The sequence below is a fragment of the Poecilia formosa genome, unplaced genomic scaffold (assembly GCF_000485575.1).
Source record: "Poecilia formosa unplaced genomic scaffold, Poecilia_formosa-5.1.2 Scaffold150, whole genome shotgun sequence".
NCBI lineage: Eukaryota > Metazoa > Chordata > Actinopteri > Cyprinodontiformes > Poeciliidae > Poecilia > Poecilia formosa.
This window is the reverse complement of record NW_006800089.1, coordinates 1,469,268-1,479,003: the sequence shown is the minus strand read 5'-3', so window position 1 is coordinate 1,479,003 and position 9,736 is coordinate 1,469,268.

Genomic DNA, 9,736 nt, shown 5'->3' with positions numbered 1-9,736 from the left:
ATCCTGGCTGACTCAGTATTTACAGGGTTTGTGTTCATTTTCTGAAAATATTCAGTTGGTTTTGGAAAAAAAAAACACAAATATATATCCACATCATTTAAATTTATATATATATGTATATATATATACATTTTTTTATTGATTGTGAAACTTTGAAACTTGTGTCACGTGTGTTATTAAAATGTATTATTATTATTATCATTATTGTTGTTGTTATTGATCTGTTGAACCCTTGTTTACCTAAATAAGGGAGTATCTGTATTTTAACATTATTACACTGTATGCATTTAGCAAAGTATGTTTATGGGTGAAATGTAAACCAACTTGTGTCCTAAATGCATCAAAATATTTCATGTACAACAGAGAAAAATGTATATTGTTTCACTTTATGACACTGTTTATAACCTGTTAGTAGCAAAAGCTGAGAAAAATACAAACATTGATATTTTTTCCCCCACCAGATTTCTTGGCAGTGTGGGGGGAGAGATTGTCGAATGAAAAAAAAAAAAATCTACAATTTAAAGGTGAAATATTTCTTTCACCCAGCTCCACGGCTTGGAACTGGAGAACAGATTGAGTGGAACCAAGACAACAAGCCCACTGCGAACTCGTGAGCTTCAGTTATTGCTTCATATTTGATCAGAATACAGACGGGGAAACGAAACGCAGGCCGAACGAAAACGAAATGGAAGCGAGCGTAGACTGGAATGACACCTGAGAGGGATAGAGAGGTGCAAAAGTTATTGGCAAACTTCTCGGGAACTAATCACAACGGTGTGATATAAATCTGGTTCATATGGAGAAAACTTTCTCCCAGCATGTGGTTTCTTGTTTCTTTTTTTTTATATCCCAGAAATCCTGATGCAGTTTTGTTTCAAGATTGTTGTGAAAGTTGCAGGAGAACTTCTGCAGCAGGTAGTTAACAGGAGCGGTGACAGCCCCCTCCAACGAATGAGAAGAAGACACAGAATGCAGCACCGCCTACGGAAAGCCAAACTTTCTTATCAGAAGCGGGAGCATGCTGCGTGATTGACGGGTGATCTCTGGAAAGTGCGCGGCGCCAACACGTCTCTGTAATGAGCACTTAGCATCTCGGGATAGAGACAGAAAGGAGATCACGGATTATCACTATAAAGACGCCCTCGTGTTTTTGCTCCAGTCAGAAAATGTAAATGAGACGGATCTGGCGAAGTGGGAGGAGTGCAAAGATGGCGGCGTGCGGTTGGTGGGGCCTGTCACCTTCCTGTCTGGCCTCTCTCTCCAGATTCCCTCCTCTTTGTTTTTGGACCCTGATACTTGCACTGGGTATTGAACGTTTTTCTCTGTAAATATGTTTGTAAAAATTCGCCTGACAGGGAATTCAAACTAAATGTTTCCGACAACCCAAGTTGTCCACACACATGAAGAAATCACACCAAATTAGTCCATAAAATTGGTACAGGTTATCACAGCAACATGGGAGTTCAAAGTGTTTAACATCATAAACGCATCGCATAGTCAACAACTGTGAAAACCGTAAACAGTTCGAGTTAGAAACTGCGCAGAAACCAGTTTTTTGTTTTCTTTCTTTTTGGACGAATCTCCTCATCTTCATTTCCTCTTGTCATTTCTCCACTGTCTTCTATTTCAGCGCTAGAGTTAAGGTTGAAAGAGCTGAACGTTACTCACTGTGCAAGAGTCACCGCTGGACGGAGCTAGCATTGTAGGAGCTAGCTTATGTTGTCTACCCAGAGTGAATTGCAGCATAAGCATTAAGGCAACATATCATGACAATGTTTTCTTTTAATTTTAAAAAAACTTAGCTGATGGTATTTTTACTATATTGTTTTTACATCAGAAATGAATGTCTCTCATATAAAACTGTCACAGCTTTAACTCTTCTGTGGCTGGTTTGTGGTAAGACGATGTTCCGGTTCTGTCTGTCTCAGCTGTTACAATATGCGTGTTTGTGTCTATGATAGGCAAAGCTGTGGCCTTTCAGCATTCAGCAGGGAGTTTGCATTTCCTCGTTCAGATATTTCTCTCACAAGTTTGTCTCTCCCAGACAAAAAGGAAGCTGGGCTCAGGCTAGTTCCTGGAATGATGCCTCAGAGGGCCATCGGCTGTTCAGGAAGGTAAACTGGTGTGACTGGAGGCGCCGTTACTCCCAGTCATGCCTGAAGGAGAACGTCCCGGCTCCTCCATCATTAGAAATCACATTAAGCTCCCAGAAGAATCAGTGAAAATGAATCAATGTGCAAATTTTCTGCTCTAAGCCTGTTTTAGTTTTGGAGACCAGGGCCATGCTAATAAAAAAAACTGAAAAATAATATTAATAGAATAAAGTCATACTGGAATAAAAATGAAATAAATCAAGAATGGTCATAATATAATACTCTTTCAGGAATAAAGTCATAATACTATGACTTTATTATTCTAATACGACTTATTTATAATTTATTCTCATGTTATTTTGATTTTAAGCTAATAAAATCATACCAGAATAAAGCCATAATAATGGGAATAAAGTCAGAATATTGTGACTTTAGTCTTTTAATACTATGACTTTATTTTCATATTATTGTGACTTTATAATATGAACAGCCAAACGTTAGCGATTGGGTAAAATTTAAACCTTCAACAGAGTCCACGCCTTCAGGAAGCAGCTGGATTTATTAAGTCCTCCTCTTAAACCTACAGGCTTTCAAAATTCTGTCTTTTGTTCCTCAAAATTAGGTTGTAAATGGACATAAAAAATAATTACTTTTGAAAGTTTGTTGATTCTTCCATGTTAGCGTACCAGTATGCATTCACAAACAGATTTAATCACCCATTTGTCATGGCCCGGGGTTTGTTGTCAGGTATTTGTGGCGTTTCTCGTTGAGGTTTACATCTTACCACCACTAAACAGCAGATCTGAACAGTTTCCACGTGACATGCGTGTCCCCAAGTATGACCCATTGGAGCTGTGGAGGTCAACATGAAGGTCAACGTAAAGTGTCCTCCAACTAAGTTTTCTTGTGAGAAACTCCAACAGGGAACCTCAAAAACACAAGTTGCAAAATGCCATCTAGGATTACTCGCCTAATCCCCACCTGGCAGCTTCTTCACTCTGGAAAGCCGGACGACAAACTTACCTGTCAGCTCATCTGCACCGCCTGTCCACCCTCCAACGCTCGGCGCTGAGACGAGTCAACTCCGAAAATCACTCACCTTCCTGTCACCACTCTGACCGACAACAACTCCAGCTCTTCATCATCTCCTCCTAAATGTCCAGGTGACAAATCCGCAGAAACAGCGTGACGCTCTTGTATCATTACAGACCAGAAATGTCCAAGGAACGGTTCTAGCACCTTCTTGAATCTGTCATAAGAAATTAAGGTAATTCAGAAGGTTAAACCAAGTCCCAAACTGGATTTAATTTTTTTTCAATTCCCAATGAGTGTCTACCCCAATCACTCCCACATTACTGGGAGATGCCCTAAAAAAACAACTTGGAGCCTCTAAGGATGGAAAAACAGTCGATAACATCATCAAAGAAGCTACAGAGCGCCGTAAACCCAGACTGTTTGCTCAAATGCCGAATACATTAAGAAGCGCGAGTTGTTCTTGTGTTTTAAATTTTGTTTGAAGTCCTCTTGCCCATACTACTATTCATAGACATTTTGTTCTTAAAAAAAATAAATTAATAAAACAAGGCGAAAACCACAGATGTTTTTGCAACAATCGGAGCTGTGAATATCTCTTCCCACAGCATCTTTGTCTTTGAAATCACAGCCTCACAGTTTCCAGCAATCTATTAAAAGCCGCTCGCAGTGACGACGACGACGTACAGTCACTTTGCTCAAAGTAGCGCAGCATAAAGAGCTCAAGCAGACCTAAGTGAGATGTGTGGGTAAAAATGATTGCATTCGTTTAACTGTCGACACATCTGTGTTGGATAAAAATGTTGGTTTATGATCATTTTAGAGCGTAAAATGATCATTCGCACTAAAGGGAGGACAGCTGATTGTAGGTTAGACCTGGTTAACTCAGCTGAACCCTTTGAACCCAAATCATAAATCGGTTTTGAATGAGGGAATCACATTATAACATAATCAAAAACTAAAACAAATAGATTTTACATAATATTCATCCCACCTTTTAAGACAAAGAAGAGGTAATTATTTCATCCTCTACTCAGACTGGTGAGACTTAGATGGAAAATCAATAAAACTTGACAAATTCAAAATCAAAAATGCTTTATTGATCCCAAAGGGAAATTAAATAGTCAATCAAGTTTATTTGTGTGGCACTTTACAGTAACAAAGCGGCTCAAAGTGCTTTATGAAATGCTTCATCATAAAAACAAATACCATGTAGAGACAAACGTGACATTTTGATGACCAAAATCATGGAGACATATCAAATATCTTGGTCAGTGTTTCATTTATTTTGGTTCAAAAGCAACTCATGATTTAAAGGAAGGGAAGGAAATGAAACCCTGTTGCTATGGTTGCGCATCAAAACACAATAGCATAAAATATTTCCAAAAAATCAGTCCAACTACGCAGCATCCTACAGAATAAGCAGTGGCAACACATCTGTGAAATAAAATGTCATGCTCACTTTTTTATTGTTTTATTTTTTTTTTTTTTTTTGCTGTAAATGTTTTATTTAACTAGATACAATTTACTTTTACACCAACCTTCTGCACGCTGAGAACTTTACAGTAGGTGAAATCACTATTTTAAAATAAAAATAGTGATTTTAAATACTTTTTATAGTTCCTCAAAAACAGAAATGCACCTCTGGGTTTTTTTAAGTGTTGAATACCATAAACATTTCACTTCCCCCGTATTGAAAGCAATCGTTGGTTTAAAACACTGGTTTGGATGTTGTGAGCACAACTTATGCAAATCGTCTTGAGTTAAAGGAATAAAACGGACTTTTAACCATAATTACAGAAATCACTTTAATCTTTGAAATGGTGCCATCAGGGCATCCCAATGCAAATTCCACATCCTTCGTAAAAGAAATGGCACTTTTAAACTTGATATTTCACAACGTGCGCTTAATTTTCTCAAGCTTACGCTTCCGTATGACGTCGACATGAAAGTCTGAATAAGGTCAAATAATTGCGCAGAATAACAGACGGGGCCGTAGTACATTAACTCGTACCATAAAACTGCTTGATGAACTGACGAATTTGCCGCTGCTTTAAAAATTAATTTCGCCCAAGAAACTCCTGACTCACCTCCATCCGACCTGTAATTCAAAAAGACATTTTGCTGCCATTTCCTCCATTCATTCCCCCCATTTCTCTCTCTCTCTAAATGTCTGTCATAAGTCATAAAGTACATTTAAATGTTAAACACTAAGGTGGAGGTCATGAGCCATTTCCCCAACACATTACCTGCTAATGGTTCATATCTTAATAACCTCACTGGTCAGGCCATATTCTCCTGGGTGGATATTAAAACCACGGGGGTGAAATGAGAAGTGCTAAGCTTCGCCTCTGTGACGGATCGTCAGCACCAGAGATTTGGTCAACGACATGGATTAGTTCTGCTGACACAACAGACACGATTCTGACTCTGCAGGAAGACGATCAAGCATAGAAAGATGCTTTATGGGCGCTGCATGCAGTGGTGCATGGGTAGGACGCACAACAAATATCCTTTGGCTTCGACGCAGTTATCACAGGTTTGAGTCCCGCCGCATGTCTTCCCTCTTTCTCATAGCTTGCTCTCCCAAATAAAGGCAACTAGAGCCGATTTCAGAAAAGAAAAACGCTTACTCAAGTTTATGGTGCACAACCATGCTACCTGGGGAGCATATTGGGGCCATTCTAGACAGAAAAGAAAAAAGGAGGAGTAAACTTGAACCAAAACTACATTTTGAGAATAATCACAGAAATTTTGAAGAAAAAACGTAGAAGTTTCTGCGTTTGAAAAGTCTTTTTTTTTTTCTACTTTTGACACTCTGAAAATAAGAAAATTGTCAACTTTTAAAACTCAAAGCTTTGTCTGGAATTTTTTTTTAGATAAATCGCAAAATTTGAGTTTGAAAAATCAAAAATATTTGACTTTTGAAACTCAGAAAATTTCTAAAAGTCAAAAATGTCTGATTGGTCTCAAATTCTGAGTCAACATTTTCTTGTAGAAAATTTCTGATCATTCTCAAAATTTTACATTTTCTTCTTGAAATGTTTTGACTTTTCAAGTTCAGAAATGTCTAAATTTTTCTAGAAAATTTCTGAAATTAATCTCAAAATTTCTGCATTTTTGGCAGAAATGTACTCTTTTTTTGTTAGTTTTTCGCCCTATCTGCACAGGCCCTAATAACACCGTGGTATATGTCTACGGAGCCCTCCAGGGGACATGGGGAATTTTTTTTCTTTTGCTTTCCCTCGCAATAATCTACTGATCAGTTCATGCGGCATAATTGATACTGCGCAGAATAACACACGGGGCCGTAGTACATTAGAAAGGCCGTAAAAAGTATGGCGGCCTTTTTACGGTGGCCGCCATACTTTCTGCTTTAATACAAGGTTATATAAGGTTTTTCCATGGACTATTGAGTTATTATCGCGGGGTAATAAGTCATCTGATTGTGTCTCTATTGTGTTCGTGTCTGAATGGTTTAACTGCTTTCTGTGCCGTTCCATCTGAGCCTTAACAGACATAAACATGCAGTAAATAAATCGATTTTCAATCAGTTTTTTGCACCAAAGAGTTAATAATAATAAACATGTTTTATTATTATAAAACACAGCAAACTAATGGTGGTAGAGGGCCGCACTGGATTAACTCTGGGAATCTCATCTGTCCTTGTATCAATCAACTCCTAACCTTTGTTCTGTCACAATTATCGGTTTATTTAATTTTTATTATCATGCTCCAAACTTTGCGAGGACTGACCCCCCAGCTCACCTGCTTCCTCACACACACACAGCCAGCAGCGTCACCTTCCCATTCATACTTGATGACGTCACTCCCACATCGACACGCCCACCACCAGGTGTCAAAGCCGCTGCTCCTGTCATATCAATAATTACTTATTTCATTCATATGGCTCTTACAGAGCCTCAGTGAAAACGTGTTTATTATTATTAACTCTTTGGTGCAAAAAACTGATTGAAAATTGATTTATTTACTGCATGTTTATGTCTGTTAAGGCTGAGATGGAACGGCACTGAAAGCAGTTAAACCATTCAGACTAGAACACAATGGAGACACAATCAGATGACCTATTACCCCGCGATAATAACTCAATAGTCCATGGAAAAACCTTATAAGCGTGTATTAAAGCAGAAAGTATGGCGGCCACCATAAAAAAGGCTTATAGAATCAATCATGCTGCATGAACTGATTAGTAGATTATTGCGAGCGAACGCAAAAGTTTTGCGAGGGAACGCAAAAGAAAAATAATTCCTCATGTCCCCTGGAGGGCTCCGTACATGACAAACATTGCAGCTGCAGGAATGATCTCGGGACTAACATCTAAAACAAACAAAACAAAAACAGAGATTTATCAGTTATGTTGCAGAGGCAAACCATCTTGACAAGATGACAATCTGAAACTGTCGGTGTCAAATAATTATCAAAATCTTGTAAAAGTGAGTTTTAAATAAACGGAACATAAATGTTTTTTTCCTGCAATACAGTTAATGTACCTTTCTTTCTACAGAGATATTAAGTTGTTTGTATTTATTTGTCTTCCAGCAGAGAAAGCAGCTTCAGCAGCGCCTACCTGTGTCGGCATCTCCCACACTGCCTTCAGCGTCTCATCGCTCTGCTCCACTCCTACAATGCAAGTAAGAGCATGACAGGCAGACCGCTCTGAAGCTTACTTAGGCTCTTATGGATTAATCAATACACACATAAAACCCCACACAAACTCCATTCATTAAAGGCATAATTCACGTTTATTTGGATTTTCGACATTGTCCTGGTGTAACGAATGCTAACAATTCCTTAGGCCAAAGTATTGACTCGTTTATTTCAGGCCAATAACATTAATGATGTGTGTGTTTGGGTGTCAGCTGTTAAGCCGCTCGTGTTGATTTGCGTCCTGCCAGGAGGATCCCAGGCCACCTGAAGCTGCTAATGCTAACGCTAATCGTGGAGTTTTTTGGGTACATCTGTGGTCAGAGGGGTAAACAGCTGTGTCTTAACTAACGATGGTTAACTGAGAAATGCATCATTACTTCCTGTTAAAATGTGCTCTAGTTAGAGAGTGTTTCATTTATTAATCTGTAATATTCAGGGTTTGAGTTTACTATGCTGCCAGGACTGACACTGGACACCAGTGACCTTTTCCCCCAGCGTTTTACTAGAAAGGTAGGCGTGTCCCGAATCGTTGCGATACGTGAAGAGTTCAGTTTTAGATCAGAGCAGTTTGAATGAAGGCCTTTGAGACTCACTTTCTGAATTAAAACAAAAGTTTCCAATTGTATCTCATTTCATTCTACTCAAATGTCCATTTTATGGTGTCATTACTGACTTTTCTTAAAAATAATTAAGATAAAGCCATATCTTTATGATTGCAATTTAATACTGGTTGAAATCTGGCCCGCAATCTCTGACAAATAATAATGCAGATGCACTTTTTAAAACACTTTTTTATTTATTTATTTTTTTGCTGTGTCACAAATTAAAATCTCTCCTGAATGGAAAATATTAGATTCAAGACAAAGCGTTTGTCTTTTCTCAACCATGACACGCCCACTCATTAATGTCGGCAAAACAGATTGATTGTTGTCAAAAGGAGAGCGACCCATATCCACTTCTCATTACTGAGAAAATGATGGAAAGTTCTAATAAAAACAGCTTGAAAATGTACAGTTTCTTCTTTTTTTTTAAAACCCTGTAAGGGTTATATTGTTATTATTATTATTATTATTATTATTATTATTATTTCAACATCTCTATTCTTTTTTTTCACATAAATTAGAGCTTGAACCCTTTTGTTCGGTCTTGGAACAATATCACATTGGAACATTATGTTTAAATTTGTCCCTTATCATTTCAACTTGTTTTGGGTGAACAATAACTAGAACACACTTGTACAAAATACAACACAAATGTATAAATTTAATATAAAATAAGACAAGAAAAAGCAAATCCAAAAACAAGAATAATAGGACTATTGTTTTTTCTTTTCTTCACGGCAAGTAGGGTAAACTCATAAGGCCATTTTTTTGTTTTCAACCACAACGATTGAAGGCTCCTCTGTTCATATACACAAAGTTTGTAGGTGGGGAGGTAAAAAGTGCATCAAATTCAAAATGTTTTTTAGCGTTCGTCATGAAAAAAAAGTTTTTGATAAGAAGAAAAAAAAGGACGACAAAGGGATACAAAGTCTACGAAGTGTGCGACTCCTGTTCTGTAAGACAACCAAGACCAGAGTGAGAACTGGAAAATAAAAAAACTGTGACTTGTATTGTGGACAAAATAAAATCATTTTAATAAACATGTATGGACTTGACCTTGCAACCAAGTTTCTCAGGTTTGCTATGTGACATCCAGCCACAGTAAGAGCACCTTTTATTGTTCCCACAGGAAGCAGATCAACAGGAATTGGTTTTGTTTCTACGGCTCAGCGCCGCATAATGGAGTTTTTAACTTGTGCGCCGTGTGACTTTAAATGAGGGGTCAAAGTGACCCTTCAGATCTGGAGAACATAAATGGGATTTCACCCAATCAAAAATCATCAGGTGTTTAACATACGGTGTTGTAACCAATCATTCAAAGATGTGGCTTGTTAAGGGTTT